At 42.7% G+C, this 18,170-nt stretch overlaps 1 protein-coding gene across 3 annotated transcripts in view; it reads right to left on the reverse strand.

Moving 5' to 3' along the window:
• Window positions 1-18,170, reverse strand: part of ARHGEF9 (Cdc42 guanine nucleotide exchange factor 9) — a 408,379-nt gene that overhangs the window by 191,047 nt on the left and 199,162 nt on the right. The window contains exon 1 of one of the 3 annotated variants that reach the window (XM_054996024.1): window positions 6,093-6,377. The exons of the other annotated variants lie outside the window; for them this stretch is intronic. The gene's annotated coding sequence lies outside the window, so the exon portion shown is untranslated. Of the gene's footprint in view, window positions 1-6,092; window positions 6,378-18,170 lie in introns of those variants that run through there. 3 annotated transcript variants of the gene reach the window in all.

Raw genomic sequence — 18,170 nt, forward strand, 5'->3', positions numbered from 1 at the left:
TACCCGTGGAACTAGGGTTGTCAGCACCCCCAGAAGCCAAACTGGGGGTGGGGGCAGTGGGGCACTTACTTCCCACATGCTCCCCCAACATGCCAGAAAATGATGTCACTTTCCAGCATGGCAGGGGACCTACAGTTTGCATTGGAGACTGATTCATTAAAAATGGCCTCCAAACAGGCAATTTGTAACGCATCTAACTTCACTGTGACCAGCAGCTCCCCCGTCACTGAAGGCTGTTTTACCCTGGGCCATTGGAGGAAGGGTAGGATAAAAGTTTAGACAGACAGACAGACAGACACTGACTGTACTAATCTCATGCAGTGTAATCCGCCTTGAGTCTCAGTGAGAAAGGCATACTATAAATGACATGAATAAATAAAAACAATAGACAGACAGAATCACATCTCTTTAACAATTATAAAATAATTGCACAAAGTTCAAAAATGGAATTTGGCCCATGAATCTACATGTTTTGGTTACAGTCCCAGAGCATCCCTCGTCCTCCTTCACACAGCCAGTCTTGAAAACATCTAACCCTAATCCTCATGTTAAGTCCCTTGCCACGAGCATCCCCTAAATCCCAGAGTTCTTCCTTAATTTCAATCATCCTCTCCAGCAAAGAAACACACAGAAGTTCCTTGGGGCCATTCTGCTTTCCCGACCAACGTTAGCAGACCACATTGTCTTATTATGCAGAAAATGACATTCCTCAAAAGGGATGTAGACAGCTAGCGAAATCACTGCCAATGGCATGCTAGGATTTACAGGCAAAGGTCTCAAAAAGGTTGGGAGAGGGGAGAGAGATGGGTAAGGAAAAATCTCAGCCATCTGCAGGTTCCCTGAAATGGAAGATAAAACCCTTCTGCTCTTGCCAAAAGAGGAGCCAAGTGTCACAGGAAATTCACCCCCAGTGCATTGGATAAAGAAGTGCAAGATCTCTTAGTGGCTTTCCTTCCAAGAGCATCTATTTTTAGGCAGCAGCATATAAATCACAGCAGCTCATAGCCCAGCACCACATTTGCTTTGAAAGGAATACTAAAAATCCAGCCGTTGATGCTTTGGCTGAGATTGGCCACTGGCACATCAGCTTTCTGAGTTTGGATGCCATGTGTTATCCTGATGGAGGAGAATTCATCGCACACTTACACACATGCAGACAGCCTTTGCTAATACCCCCTTCCTGGCCACAGGAAACTGAGGGGCAAACAAGCCCTTGGACTCCACTATCCAATTTTAACAGCTATAAATAAAATCACATCATCTCTTCAACAGATCTATACATTAGTCAGACGGTGGAATTATTAAATCTATATCAGCTACTAGCAATATTTGAGGTATATTCTCTATTCATACGCTACTAGCTGAAATGCATTTTAAAAAATATTACAGTACCCAGTTTGAAAAGGAAAAATGTATACACGGTAAATAAAATATACCAAGAGAAACCTCTTGCTCCTTTTCTTCCTTCTCCTCTACATAAACGCATCATTCACAAGACATTTCACATTCAAGTACAGCACAATCAGAGAGACATGCCCATACATACATGCAGGCAGGCAGGCAGGCAGGCAAGTAGAATATGAGAGAATATAAGAGCATTTTCTCTCATCACAAGCAGCATCCATTACATTTTTTTAAAAAAAGAAAACGACAAGACAAGAAAAAACAAAGGAACCATAAAATGTGGCTTCTATTAACTGAAATAAATTGCATTTTTTTAAAAAAAAAAACTTACATTGATTTTTTGAAATTTTCCTTCGGTCATTATACACAGCAGCTGGGCTGTGTACAGAATACCTGATCCAAAGAGAAATATAACCACATTATGAAAAGAGACAGGGCTGGTGGTGGAAGCAGGAACTAGGCTGAACATGCAGCTATTAATGTCAGAAGCACCTTACTGTGGCGCTACCAACCTTTCCCCTGGGGACCAGTCAGCTTCTCTATTTACTACCAACAACCAGGGGAGCAAAACACTTTCTAGTCACCCTTACCAGCCAAGGGGTAAAGGAATAAATAAATACATCCCACCCCATCCCCCACCCCCAATGGCTGGGCTGAAAAACATCAGGAAAATCTCAGAGCAGCACCCCCTCTCTCCCCCCATTCACCTCGACAAGTGAAATCTGCAATGAGCCGTGGCCGGGGGAGGGGCGGGGGGCTTAGTGATGACACAAAAGGGATCTTTGAATAACAAAATGACAATCCATCCTATCAGCATGAAAACGACAGGATCCAAATGGTATGGTGAAGAAATTCTTTCTGGCCATTAAGGGGAGGGGGGAAACGTAGCTATGCTTCTCTTATCTTAAGAGATACCTGGAGCTTTAAGAATGGGATTGCTGCTCAGGAGGAACTGAGATATTTTTTAATGTACTGAGTGATGCAGAGGTTGCTAAGATACATAGAGCAGCATTATTCTTGGATACTGTAGCACATAACACTGAATGCTGCTTAAGCAAGCACACAGCCATTTAGGGCTTTCATCTATAACCCACACGTGGTCACAATTGCTAAGATCTCTCTCTCTCTCTCTCTCTCTCTCTCTCTCTCTCTCTCTCTCTCTCTCTCTCTCTCTCTCTCTCTCTCTCGGGAGAGTTTGCTTTTGTTATGTGCTTTCAAATAATAACAATGTGGCTTATATCTGTTTCTCTCACAGCACTGCACACAGATTAATATACCTTTAAGAAGGGGTCCATTTTTACATGGGGAAGGGGGAGGTGACTTTTCAAACGCAAAATTCTGATGACCCTGGTCACCACCAACAATCCTCCAGGGTTGCCAAAAAGCGCAAGAGAGGTCAGTGAAGTCTATCGCTCACTATGTTTGCATGATCCAGGTGTAAGGCTGCCATTCACATCTGGCAAAGTGCAAGCAAGAAGACCCATTCACCACTGCTGCAGTGCTGCCAAGCAGCAGCCTCTTAAAGGCCTTCTTCCTCACTTTTAATGAGGCTTTCTTACCTATCAGCTACTTAGAAAGCCTTTGCAGTTGTGAATCTCCCATTTCCAAGTGCAATACAACAGGTGCAGTTGCAGAAGCCAGTTTGAAAATCAGGACTTTAATTGAGCAGGTATGTCTACTTTGGACCCCATTTGTAAGCTGCCATCCTGTGCCTGGATTCTTATTTGGGAGTAAGACTTCCTTGCAAGTGAACTTATATAGGATCAAATACATGGAAGCATTATGGATCTAAAAACTAGGCCAACCTCCGCAGTTCATCACTACGAAAGTAGATTTCTTCTCATAGTACTCAGCCTGAATCAAATTTATCACCTGCATAATAGTGTTGTTCGCATCATTTTCACCCCACATACAATTATCAGCTACATCAAACCTTTGGTCATGGGCATCTTATACTTGTTAGTGTAAAGAGACTAACAGTACAATCCTAAAGAGAGTTATAGGCTCCTAACTCTCTTGAAGTAATTGGGTATAGAAGGATATAACTGTTTAAGAAAGAAACTTAAGGCTCAATCCTAATTTATTTGGGGGTGGAAAGTACTGCCAACCCGGCAGGGTTTTCAAGGCAAGAGACAAACAGATGTGGTTTGCTGTTGCCTGCCTCTGCATAGCAACCCTGGACTTTCCTGGTAATCTACCATCTAAGTACCTAACCAGGGCTGAGCCTCCTTATCTTCTGAGATTTTAGGAGATTGGATTAGCCTGGGCCATCCAGGAGTTTCTTGCATACCTATTGACAATTCTTGCACTTAAGTCTGAGTTAATGCATGGCTACAATCCTGTGCATGTTCACCTATGCATAAGCTCCATTTAACTCAGTGAGACTTGCTACTTCCAAATAAACACGCAAATGATCTGACTACGAATCCTTTAAATCCACACGTGAACATTTTACTGCTTTTAATGCCTTTCAGGTTTTTTCCTCTCCCTTCCCCGATTCACTTCCAAGTAGTCTGACAGTATACATGAATCTGTCATCATTTGTCTAGAATGAATTTTAGCCAGTTTTTAGATTGAATTTAGTATAGGTATCAAGTTGGTCTAGTGGTGCCTGCTGCCATTTTCTAAAACTACAGCTCGAATTGCAGCTCCAAAATGCATTCTAATTTTGCTCCAAAATGTATTCTAATTTTGCTTAAATGCAACCCCAAACTAAAACAGAAATCAAAAGTCATGTCAAAATAAATGCTTCATATACCAAAACGTTCAGTCTCTCTCTCTCTCTCTCTCTCTCTCTCTCTCTCTCTCTCTCTCACACACACACACACACACACACACACACACACACACAGAGCAAAGTCCCTACATGGAGAAATGTGATTCACTCAGGTGGTGGTATTTGCCAGTTGCCAAGCACTGCTATAGAAATTATTTTTGGATAAGCCTACGTGTCCAAATCTAGCCTCAGAGACACAAACAACATTCCGAGATGCTTCAAGCCATCTCTTTTTCTATCCATTCCTTCCTGCTATGACTCATTCTCCATTCCCTCTGTTCCCTCTGCACAGTTATACCGCTCAACATTTTTAAGACAAAAAAGTCTTAAGAAAAATCCAGCTGAATACTCTGGGGTCAAATCTGTATTCAGACGTATTGCTTACACCTCCCTCCAACTGGTGGGACTAGATACTCCGGAGGGGAATCACACTTCACTGGGGATTTCAAAAAGGAATAAACCAAAACACCATCCAGACTTCATGAAGCTGATGGCAACCTGTTCCTTGGGAACTCTACAAAGTGAATGAGAAGAATTCCCAGCAGCAGGTCAGCTCTGGAAGTTCAAGCTACAGATTAAGCACAAACAGTGGTATTACTCCCATTACAACTATATTAAAGTTGGTTGCCTATGTTCTTACTCCATAACTCTAGCAGAACACAGCAACCAACCGCCAGCATCTGCCTCCGTTACCTTACTCCACCTTGTCTTTTCTGCTTCTATCCAGTTCAAGAGCCAAATTGAGTTTATTTCAAATACCAGCATCTGATCATGTAAAAATGTGCACAGAATTGCAACATGCATGCACGAGTGTGAGCGTGCACACACACGCACATACATACAGCAAACAATGAATATGTGGGAATAGTAATGTGAACTGGGGAATTGGCTCAGACTATCTATGTTATCAGTGAAATGGTTACCAGCAACATCATCATGGAAGTTAATGTTTGCAAAATGTGTTTTAGAGGATTTTTTTAAAGCCAAACATTGTTCTCCAGGAAAATAAGAACTAAAGTACAGCAGAAAGGCAACAAGCACACACACACACTGCAAATATATTGTCCAGACTCTGTATGCTTTAGCTCTACTTTACAGCTTGCAGCATGCGTACCCTTCTCTCCCCACCCCCACCGTCATCCCTCATGTAACAATTCCACCCCCCTCCATGACTTGAAGTCAGTAACTAGTGATCACCTTTTCCTCTATCTTGTAATATGTAATTTAGCAGTTCATTGTCAAGAAAATCAATGGCAATCAAGTCAGTCTAAGCTACCCATATTGGAATCTTGTTATCTCTCTGGTTGGTAAAGATTTTTATCTCCCCCCACCACAATGCAGCCAAACCAAGCTTCTGTCATGGCTTTAAAAGAAAACCATATATTTTTAAACCATCATCATCATCATCATAATCATCATCAAGGATTCTTTTTCCAGGCTGCAAAGATGGGAATTCACTAGCAGCTGAAGCTGGCATTGAAGTGATTGAGGATTCAAGTCACACCATGAAGGCAACAGAAATAAATAAATAAGCCTTGCCTGGTTCTTATCAGGGCAGGCTCTTGAAGTCCAGCTAAACCTTCTATCTTTGCACAGATCCCCCCCCACCACCACCTCCACCTCAGATATACACCACCAGGTAAGGACTACAACTGCATTTCCATTCTGTAGCCTGGCTCCCCCTTTCCCAAAGGAATTTTGCCTTTTCATTTGTTTGCTTTGAAGCAGGGCTTGTATGGCCATAATGATGGTCAATGTATTTTAGTGCCCTTTTCTTGAGCTGATTTTTTAAACAGTTACATTTTTTTAAAAAACCTGTGCTTATTATGAGGCAAAGTGCTGTTTCCCCTAAGGGTGCAATCCTAAGGTCGCTTTCCTGGGAGTAAGCCCCATTGAATAAGATGGAACTTACTTCTGAGTCGACCTGCTTAGGATTGCTCCCTCAGTCTCCTCAGGGCTCATTTGCGCCAGACAGGAGGTCTAGGCGTTTATTCCGAACAGCCACAGGCGCGGATATATCTCGAGATAGATACGGAGAGCGTTGCTGTTCAGGAAAACCCCGCAGTCAATCAGTCGCTCGCTCCGGAAGCGGCTCCCCGGCCAGGCATGCTTAAGGGGCCAGACGGGCGGAAAGATGCGACCAGCGGCAGCCGGCTCCCAGGCAGGCAGGCAGGCCCTGCCGCGTCTCTGCGGGCCCTCGGCGGGGCTAGCGGCGGGCGGGCCGGTCAGGCGAGGCGAGGCCCTCAGCGGGTGCCCAGGAAGAACATGAGGATGACATTGACGAGCAGCAGCAGCACGATGACGGAGAAGACCACCACGGTCTGCACGTCCAGGGTCATGGTGCAGTGCAGGACGCTGTAGTGCTCCAGGTGCGGCGCGGCGCCGGCGGGGAGGCTGGCGGCTGTCAGCCTCTGCTCGGCGAGACTGTCCATACATCCAGCATGCTAGACGGAGGCGGCGGCGGCGGCGGCGGCCCAGAAGCGCGCCCGGCCTCGCCGCGCCGCGCTCCTCTCCCTCTCGCGCCTGACGCGCCGCCGGCTGGGCGGGGAGGGGGCTCGGCTCGGGGGGCGCAGCGGCTCAGCCCGGCCGGCCGGCGGGCAGGCGGGCGGGGAGCGGAGGAGGCGAGCCCGCGCTCAGGCCCGGCGCGCTCGGTTGGCTAGCTGGCTCGACCTCCCGGGCGCGCGTCACGCCGCTGCCAGCCGCCCTCGCCGCAGCTCTCGGCGCCTGGCGAAGCGCAGCGCCGGACGGCCGCCACCGCGCGGCGGAGAGACGCGCGCCTGTCACTCAGCGGCCGGGGCGGGGTGGGGGGCTGCCCTGCTCGTCGGAACCGGCGGCCTCCCGGGCAACGGGGGCGCTCTCGCGCCGGAGGGAGCTGGCGGGGTGGGCGGACCAGCCGGCCGATCTTGCGCGGGGATCGCAAGATAGGCCAGCAGGACCTTTCCAGGGGTGGCCTGCTGTGGAAATGGAGGCTGGGGCGTTGTGCCTGGCATGCCTCCTCACTGGACCAGACCAGGGGATTCAGCTAGTCTGGTGTCCAGGTATGCTGCCTCTGGGACTGGAGGCTCCATTGATGGATCATCAGGCACCCTGATGGCTCGCTAAGCAGATGCTTCTGCCGGGGTGTTTTTGTTCCCAGATATGCTCCCTCTGAAGCTGGCATCTCTGTTTAGCTCTGTTTTAACTGTTATGGCCCTGATTAGACTGAACTCAATGAATTTATTACATTTCTGAATTTATTAAGACCTTTGGACTACCAGAATAATTGGTGTCCAGTTTCCAACAGCGGCCAGCCAGAGGTTTTTACCAGCAGGGCAGAAACACTTGCCCTGTTATTCTAAGTAACTTGAAATGAGAGAGATACTGCTTCCGAACATGGAGAGTTCATTACTGGCCTTCACACTGAATAGCTGCTGATTCATAATGTGTATCACAAATTTGACTAACCCTTTACCTTTTTTTTTTTTAACGACTGTCTTGCTGGTTCGTACCAAAGGCCTCGCCGATACTGTATCTTGGTTGCAATAAGGAAACTAGCTTCCAGGCTCGTTGGTACATGACACCAAAGAAGATTGCGCTAGGGAATTTGAATACTTCTAATAAATGCTGGAAATGTAAGAAGCATGAGGGCTCCCTCTATCATATGTGGTGGTCGTGTGAGGTAGCCAGGCAGTACTGGGGGGAAATAATAAGAGAAATGAGTGAAATTTTACAATTTCAAATTAATAAGAACCCAGAACTCCTGCTACTGAACTTGGGAATGGAGGGAATTCCAGCCCAACACAGGACGTTGATATTTTATATGACAGCAGCAGCTAGACTTTTGTATGCGCAAAAATGGAAAGTACAAGAAGTGCCAACTATTGAAGATTGGACTTACAAATTGCTGTATATGGCTGAAATGGACAAGATGACAAGAAAATTGAGAGATCTGGACTCAGGGCAGTTCAACACAGACTGGGAGAAGCTGAAACAATACCTGGAGAAGAAATGGGAGGTGGGAGGAAAACTGTGGCAGTTTGAGAACTACTGAAGTATTGAAGTAGAGGGGGGAGACTTTACCGGGGGGAGAAGAGATAAATGTGAATTAATAAGCAGTCAGATTACTAGATTGACATATATATAGATATATATAGGTTAACAAACAGAACATAGAGAAAATAATTAATTATAAGGACTAAATATAAGGAGCGATTAACTAACAATATTTTCTTTTTTTTCTGACAAGTTTTGTACCAAACTGAATGTCTGAAGATATAGATGGGTCAAATTGACTACGTGAGGAGAGATATATAGAACTATTATAAAAAGATAGAATGAGTAATATATATAGAGAATAAGTCAAATTGTTTGATATAAACGAACGTATGATCTATATGGTTTATGATATATAGAAATACCTGAAATTGAAAAATTGGGATAAATTGTTTATCTAAGATGGAAACAAAGGCTTACAGTTTGGGCATATAATGTTAAAAATAGTTAAGGATGTACTGCTTAGAATAATGGAGAATATATATTTGTTTTAGATAGAGGAAGCTAATAAAAGTAAGGGAAAGGGGACAAAGGGTTGGAAAGCTGTTGGAAGTCAACAAAAAGGGGGGGGAAAGGGAGGGGGTTAGAGATGAAAAAATTGGGGAAAATTGAATGTAAATGTGGAAATAATGGATTCTAACCCAATAAAAATTTTTCAAAAAAAAAAAAAAAGGAAACTAGCTTCCAGGCAACCCAGAAGCAGCGCATGAAGAAACTCCTTCCATGTTCCCCAACGTAAGTAACTAGTATTCAGAGGCGCATTGTCTCTGAAGACAAAAATACAAAAAATGTTCAGTTATTGTGGCTGCTCACCATGAACTGAATGCCATCTAAACCAGTCAATGGCCCAAACATCTCATGGCAGAAGAAAATGCCATGATTTAATTATGCATTGTGCATCATCAAGGTGTGATTGCAACACTCAAACATTCCTGTACAAAAACACAGACAAACCCACAGAACACAAGCGGCTGCCCGCTGCATGATTTACTCCTCCGGCCTGGTCTCTTCTGCTCAGCCTCTGCCTTGCCTCTGTATTCTATCTTTGGAAATTCAGCCACTCCTGAAAAGAAGCACAGCAGAGTCTTATCTGTTGCATCTCTGCAGCAGGCAGAAGGCATGCCCGGTTCCCGCTGTGGCCGATGCAGAAACGCAGGCCGAGAGAGGCCAGTAACCTGAGCTGTCAGGCTACAACTTGAAACAACAAGACAGCAGTCCATTTCTGTTTTTTGTGCCTTAGTGTGGGAAATGTAGGCAGCTTAGGTGCTAGGTATGATTGGAAGGCGCACATAACAGCCAATCTACTACTGAGGCTAGCACATATTGTTTCACATCAGTCCCTTAGGGAACTTGAGTTCCCTAAGGCAGGTCAGCGACCTAATAAACATCAGAAGACACACATGCAACCTTGCTGTGAGGACATGAGGTGGGGCAACTGACCTGCTGCAGTAGAGTGCTAGATCTACTCAGCTCCCTTGCCATTTGTCCAGATATTGCACAAGGAGATTCACAGGCAGTAACAGCATTGTAAAAAGGGGTGTGTGTGGACACTGTTGACCTCACCTGCCTCTTTTAACCACTCCCATTCAGCAATACCCACTGCCATCTTTGGACACAGCCTATCTTTACAAGAAGCAGTAAGTAGTTACCTAGCAGATCACATCTAAGCATATGCAGAGAGCCCTTTTTCCAACACTGAGCAACTGCAGCACCCACTCCACAGGGAAGAAGGCAGACTTCCACAAAATCAAATGTACAGCCCGTCTTTTAAAAAAAAAATTAGCCTCCCCCCCCCTCACCTCCTTGATGGCATTCTGAGAACCTGGTTCAGGCCTGTTGTTCTTAACTCTGGAAGTCTTTCGTAGTACTCCTGTACCTCATGCCAAAACTTAATTCTTCATCTTTTCGAACAAACCTAGCAGCTTTCACTTGCACACTTTGTCCTTGTTGTCTTCATTTAAGGAGACAAGAGACTCAGCGCTCCAGATTTACAAGACGCTTCTTTAAAGATGCCCAAGGCGATACTCTTGCCTCGTCAACCCACTGGCGGGATTGTGCTGGGCTGACAGGTCTGTCTGTACGTTTTGTTCCCAACTCTGATTCAACATTTTGAAGGTGATGTAGGCTTGGGAGGAGAGAGGTGCTTTGGGCTACTGGACACCCTTTTAGCTGGTCAAAGGATCAGGAAAAGACAGCAACAAAAGGTAGAACTGGAACGTTTGCCAACATCCCAGTCCCACATGCAGGAGTGCATCAGGCCATTAAATGGACCAGGATCAAGGAATGCTGGGAAGCCCCAGCTCAGACCCTGCTCGGATCATCCATGCCTTTATTTCTTTAAAATGTGTATATGCTGTCCCTTCAAAGACTTGCTTGAAGGACATAAAGCCCACAGAATAACGGGCTGGACTAATTCAACTTTAATGGATTGCAGGTTAATTTCTGTCATTCTCCCTTGGAGGTTTGAGGCCAGCCACCTGCTTGTATGACCCCTTTCTTTCCTGGCTACTTAAATCTGCTGGGGGAGGTTGGGGTGGGGGCTGGCTGACTGGGTATCAGAGGTAGTTAATGCCTTGAGAGAGAGGGTGTGAAACAGTCCACTACTGAAGAAGCCAACCCTGGACCCAATAACTATCAGTCAGTCTCAAATATTCCTTTCTTGAGCAAGGTGGCTACATGGGTGGTAACTGGACAACTTTTAGCATGGATGGAGGAGACTGGATCCTTTCCAGTCTAGTTTCAGGCCTGGTTATGGGACTGAAACAGCCTTAGTTGCTCTGGTGGATGACCTGCACTGGGAAATGGACAGAGGGAGTGCAATGCTGGTGGTTCTCCTGGACCTCTCGGCAGGTTTCCATACTCAATCATGGTATCCTTCTGGACTGCATTCATGGCCTGGGATTGGCAAGTGGTGTTTTGTGGTGGTGGATAGGTTTCAGAAGGTGGTGCTGATCCACTGCTGCTCAACTACTTGGCCTCTAGCCTTTGGGCTCCCATGAGGCTCCGTCTTGTCCCTCGTGCTTTTCAACATATACATGAAACCGCTGGGTGAGATAATCCAGAGATTTGGGCTGGCCTGTCACCAGTATGTGGATGGCATTCAGCTCTGTCTCGTGCTTCCAGCAGATCCCAGGGAAGCTTTAGAAACCCTGAACTGGTGTCTGGAGGCAGTTTTGGAGTGGGTGCAAGTTAATAAATTGAAGCTTAATCCCAAAAAGATGAAAGTACTGCTGGTGAGCAAAATGTCCAACCCAGGATTTAAGGTGTTGTCTGTTCTGCATGGGGTTGCACTTTCCTTGAAGGAACAAGTCTATAGTTTGAGGTGCTCTTGGACCCAGGCCTACTCCTGGTGGTAGCTGAGGCCAGGAGTTGCCTTTTTCCAGCTTTGTCTGGTTAGCCAGCTGCTGTCTTTCCTGGGCAGAAAAGATCTGGCCACAGTGGTCCTGGTTAGATTACTGCACAGCACTCTACATGGGGCTGTCCTTTAAAAATGTTTGGAAACTTCAATTGGTGAAGAATGCTGCAGCCAGTATGTTGACTGGAGAGGGTCACAGGGACCATATACCTCCTTGGCCCGTCTATACTGGCTCCCAATCTGTTTCACGGCACAATTCAAAGTTGCTGGTGTTGATCTTTACAGCCATATATTTATTGAGACCAACGTACTTGAAGGACCATCTGCTCTCTTATGAACCTACCTGGGGCATTTGCGGGGAGGGGGGGTAGTTGTGAATTTCCTGCATTGTGTAGGGGGTTGGACTAGATGACCCTAGAAGTCCCTTCCAACCCTATGATTCTATGTTTCTACCTGACCACTGCAGTCTTCTTCCGAGGCCCTGCTTTGGGTACCCCTGCCTTTTGAGGTTAGGCAAGTAGCAACTTGGGAGAGGGCCTTCTCAGGTGTGGCACCAGAATTCTGGAACTTTCTTCCCAGGGAGACTTTTTATTTTTTAAAAAATGTTTATTATTTTAATAGTGCAAAATGGAAAAAATAAGAAGTAAACAAAAAAGTGCTGGCTACAAAAACACTATTGGCAAGTCTATACATAGATACAAGGTTTCCAAATATCTAAAAATAAGTCCATATGCAATTGCCTTCTATATGTGACACAATTAAATGTTTATAAGTTTATAAGGTCTTCAGTTCAGTGAATTACAAGTCTTCCTGTAAAAGACTCATACTTCCAATCTGGAAGTCTTTTAGCAACTATACGGGCAGGGAGGGCCCATTTCCATTGACCATCAGTTAGATTCCAAGAGACAGGCAAGTAGTTTAACAGTGCATTAACATCCTCAAAAACAAATGAGTTTTCTAACACAAAATTAATATGACTAATAAATTTCTCCCAAAGAGGCTGAATGACTGAACATGTCCCAAGCTTAAGAGGTTCATCTTGTGAATTACACTGCCAGCAGTTAGACACTGTGATTAAATTTCTAGTAAAAAGATGTTATAGTGTCCAGTATACCCTAAACATAATCTTTTCACAACTTAAGATCCATAGAAGCAACAGGTATCTGGCTTAAAGCCTGATCCCATTGCTTTAGCAAAACTCGACACTCTAGACCATTATTCTATTCATCTCTAAGGCTCCATGCATTATATTTATTAACCATAAATATTTATATACAAATATTGTAGGTTTTGTTTTCTGTATTGATTCAATAAGAATCTCTAAAAGTAGGGGAGATTCTGAAAGCTGCTAAACCATATTTGGATACCAACAAATGCATTTGTAAATACTACCATTCAGCAAAGGTTGGCAAATCATATTTAGACCTCAGTTGAAAAAATGACAAGAATTCATCATCATTACCTGTCAATTAATCTAAAGTAAAAATTCCCTTATCTGCTGAAGACTTCCATAAGAAAGAGTTCTTCCAGATTTTTAAATCTAGATTTTACCACAATCTTGCTTTAGCATGTGAGAATGGGTCGAACTGATATTGTCCTGATATTATGCGCCATATACATTAATCACAACCATAACAGAATCAAAGCCTTTCACTACCAAAATAATAAAGCAACCATTTGGGTCTGTTATTACTTCTTGAACCTGAAAAGAGATATGTTTGTGTATTAATATGGCCACACCCTTAGATTAGTAGATGTATCTGTAATATATACCTCTCTAACCCAGTCTCTACATAACTTGTTTTTATCATTTGCTATTATGAGAGTTTCTTGTAAAAAGCCACATCAGCATTAAGATTTTTTTTTTTAATTTGGAGATAATCTTTTTGCATTTGGTAGCATCTCTCATGCCCTTAACATTCCATGACATAACATTAAACATAAACCCAAAATATAGCATATCCAACCAATAAAGCTCTCTTCCCTTATCACTGAATAAATGCAGGATTTCACATACAGAATTTTATTAAGTCAAATACATATAAAATATTAAAAGAGAACACATGGCAAAAATTTACTGATTTCAACAAAATGAGTAGAACCATAATTCTTAAATCAGCCAGCAACTGCCTACGACAACAGTTCCCACCCCATAGCAAAAGTGAAGGGAAAAATTAAAAAAAGGGGGGGGATCTTTGCTTCCAGGTAAAATGCCAGAGATTTCCACAATACTGGCCACTCTCCTCTTTATAGTAATATAGATAGACATAAATATTTATGGACCATATATCTGTCTAAAGCTTAAAGATACCTAGAGAAGAAAAAATACACATGTGGACGCGCACACACAAACACAAAGAGAACACAGTAAAAAAAACAAGTTGTTATCTTTAGCTGACATTATGGCCAGATCTACAAGTCAAAACAAAAAGAGGGCAGAAAAAGAGAAAGAGGAGGGAAGATTGATGGAAGAATGTTTGTTTCCAGATTCATTTGTATATGTATAAATACTTTAATATTTCTTCAGATGGACAGCACAAACAATTCATTTTTTAAAGACTGATGAGGTATGCTTCTGACGACTGTGGATTATAAAATTTCTTAATTCGATCTTGGTACTGGACTCAAAAGATGGCAGGATTCTTGATGCAGTGTTACAAATTCAAATCTCTTGCAAGAGCTCTTGCTTTTGTGAACTGATGACGTAATATCAACACTTATTTAGTATAATCTGGGTAAAGCATAATCTGCTCTTCATTAGGACCCCAATACAAGTCCTGTTTCTCTCTTGCCAAATGTAAAAGGCGGTCCTACAGCCTCACTCGTAGAAACTGGACAATTACTAGAGCTGGGTTTTTTTCACTTCCTGATACCTGAGGAATCCTGTAAACTTGTTTAATCTGCAACTGATAATCAGCAGAAAGCTGCAGAACCTCGTGTAGTAGCATCTCCATAAATTCAGCTAGCCTCTTCAGTCCTGTCTTTTCAGACTGTTTTGAGAGTCCAAGAACACAGATGCTGAGTGAAACTCTGTAGCTGAGAGATTCAGTTAGAGAGAAGATTACATGAAGCTGAGATAGCTGTCTCATGAGCGATGGTTTGGTCTTCCAAAGCAGTTGAGTCTCCATCTGTTGAACACGTATACCAATAGCCTCAGTCGACTCCTGAAGTTGTTGAATCAAGTTATCAATTGCCTTATCATTAGTGGAAAGTTGTTTTAGTTGCTCAGATTGTTGTTTTAGTTGCTCAACTGAGCCCCCGTATTTTCAAAAGAGAAATTACTTCTTCTTGAGCTTCAGCAACAGCTTTGAGAGAAAGGGGGGGGAGCAGCTCCTAATTATAAGCCCACTTTTCTCAAGTTGATATGCAACAGAAAATACAAACCAGTAAATAAAGGCTAATTACCGCTGCAGCAAAGACAGATCCAAATCGATGAGTAACATGCAAAAGAGATAAGAGCAGCGCAGAGTTGCTTCTGATTACTTTGCCATCTTTACTGGAAATTGCCCTTCCCAGAGAAACTTGTCTGTCCCCTTCTGTTGCCATCTCCTGCCAGCAGGGAAGACTTTTTTGTTTTTGTTGAGCATTCCCTCACTGTTCCCTCTCTCCTGTATTAATTGCTTTTTTATGTTTTTGTATGTTTATTTTAGCTTTATTTTTATTTTTTTATGTGTGGGTTTTTTTCTGGGTTTGAATGGTTTTTAAGATGTGATTTTTATGTATGTTTAAAATATGTTAGCTGTATTAGTGGCCCTGATGAGGGAAGAAAGATGGGGTATAAATTTTGTAAATAATAACAACAATGATTTCAGGGCCAAGCAGATATCATCCTATTATGCACACGTTGAAACAACTGCACTGACTACCTAGTTGTCTCCAAGCCCAATTCAAGGAGCTGGCCTAGGCCTTTACAGCCCTAAATATTGGGGAGTGTCTACTAGCATATGAACTTACCCCAGATTTGAAATTACCTGGAGCCATCTTCTTTCAGACATGTATGCAGGGGAACGTTTGGCCCATATGCTAATAGTAGCTCCTGCATTCTGAAGCACCCTCCATCAAGAGATCCATCGAGCATCACCTTTGCTGATGTTCCAAAGGATTATATTGGGTTTTTTTCCCCAGCAAGAACCTTTTTGATAAGTGAATTTGTTTTCATTTACTGTTCTGGCTATCCCTGCTAGTTTACTAAAATGTTACTGCATTTTATATTTTATGAATACTTGTTCACAAGGTTGAAACTTAGTATAGATTTTTGTAAACAAAAAGTGCCATCAAGTTGCAGCCAACTTATGGCGACCTCTACTGGGGTTTTCAAGAAAAGAGAGGAACAGAGGTGGTTTGCCATTGCCTGCCTCTGTGTAGGAACTCTGGACATCCCTGGAGGTCTCCCATCCAAGTACTAACCTGGGCCAATGCTACTTTGCTTCTGAGATCTGACTAGCCTGGGCCATCCAGGTCAAGGTGGATAGATAAATATGAAGAAGAAGGGGGACCACAGCAAGGCAAACCAAAGAAGGAACAGCAATTGGCGCAAAGGAAGAATTATTTAATTATAAAGTAACCCTTCCGCATTTCGCATCAGCTTTGTCAGGGAGATCGGGGGGATCTTCAGAATTCCTTTTAATGTCTATCCTGTATGTGCACTTATTGCAGAGTACACTTATTATGTGCAATAAGCACACATATGGAATAGATGTTAAAAGAAATTCTGAAGATCCCCCTGACGAAGCTGATGTGAAATGTGGAGGGGTTACTTTATAATTAAAGAATTCTTCCTTTATACCATTTGCTGTTCCTTCTTTGTTTTGGTCAGACAGACATAGTTCAGTCCCCCATTCTGCCATGGAAGCTGACTGGGTGACCTTGGGCCAGTCACATGCACGCAGCCTAATCCACCTCACAGAGACAGAATGAAGTAAACTGCGTTGGGCCCCTCTGGGAAGAAAGGCAAGGTATAAATGAAGTAAATAAATAATTAAGTGTTCCTATTTCTCATTAAACCCTTGAACAATCCCAGAAACAAAATATGTATTTTCGTAAGAAACAGGCTAAATTGCAATTTGGGAGCAAGGTTTGAACAATTAAAAAAAATATAAAGGAAGTATCCTTTGCAGTCAATTGCTTTGCACTTTCCTCCAAAATCTGCATTCCTAACAGATTTTCTCCTGCACGCCATTTTTACTGTACCATTGCCTACAAGCCATGGAACGCATTTTTATTTTCCTCGAAGAATCTGTTCTCCTTTTCACTGAAGGCTTTAAGGATCCCTCCTAGAAACTTTCTGTTCATTTCTCATGCTACCCCCAAGCTGCCTTCCCTCTGTGACCTGCATGTCCTTCACCAAAATGAACGCAAAGCATTGTAGGTAACTGAAAAAGCTGCTGAATCATAGTAACTAGAGATGGGTGCGAACCGAAATACGAACCAAAGTTCAGCACGAACCTGTCCAGTTCGCAGTTCGCAAACCAGCTGTTCATCAGAGCCCATTTCTTTTTCTTTTTTTGAAAATTTTTTTATTGGATTAGAAATCAATCAATATTATATTCATTACAATCCATTTCCTTTAAATATTCAAGTTCTAACCCCCTCCCTTCCCCCCCTTTTGTTGACTTCCAACAGTTTTCCAACCCCTTATCCATTTTCCCCCTACTCATTTCATACTTATTTTATTCTAATAATCATATACTTTCACTCTCTTCTAAGCTTGTCTATTATAACACCGTGCTATCTCTATTCCCTATCCCACTTAACTTATCAGCTAAACATTACATTCCTGGCATATACCCTTTAATAATAATAATCATTTATCTATTTTTTGTACTCTATATTTTATCTCACACATTCTAGTCTCATCAATATGGGACAAACAATTCGTCTCACATTCTACATAACTTTAAGTATTTCTATAAACATAATATATATTCGATATAAGTCAATCAATCTAACCTATACTCTATATGTTACTCTTTACTTCCTTCTACCTATCTTATGTTCATTATATTTTAATTATATCATTTCTCCATAATACAGTTATCTGCCAACAATAATCAATCAATTTGACCCATACACTGCATATTTCTGAGTACCTCTATGAACACAATGTACATTTGGCACAGGTTAAACAATTTAACTCATATTCTGTATGTTACTATATATTTCTTTCCACCTTTCTTATATTCATTCTGTCTAATTATATAATTTCTCCATTAAACAGTCATCTGCCAGAAATAGAACTAATTAATTTCTATCCTTATAACTCTTTATAATTATTATAATAACACCTCTGTTGCTTAATACTATATTTAATAATCAGATAATATAATTGCTTAGAATTTCTCCTTTAACTTTCCTCCCCCCGGTAAAGTCACTTCCCCCTTCTTTTGTTATATTTCAATAATTTTCAAACTGCCACAGTTCTCCTCCCACCTCCCATTTTTTCACCAAATATTGTTTCAGCTTCTCCCAATCCATGTTGAACTGTCCTGGATCAAGGTCTCTCAGTTTCCTTGTCATTTTGTCCATTTCCGCCATGTACAGCAATTTATAAATCCAGTCCTCGATAGTTGGCACTTCTTGTACTTTCCACTTTTGCGCATACAA

Source organism: Eublepharis macularius, chromosome 13 (assembly GCF_028583425.1).
Source record: "Eublepharis macularius isolate TG4126 chromosome 13, MPM_Emac_v1.0, whole genome shotgun sequence".
Lineage (NCBI taxonomy): Eukaryota > Metazoa > Chordata > Lepidosauria > Squamata > Eublepharidae > Eublepharis > Eublepharis macularius.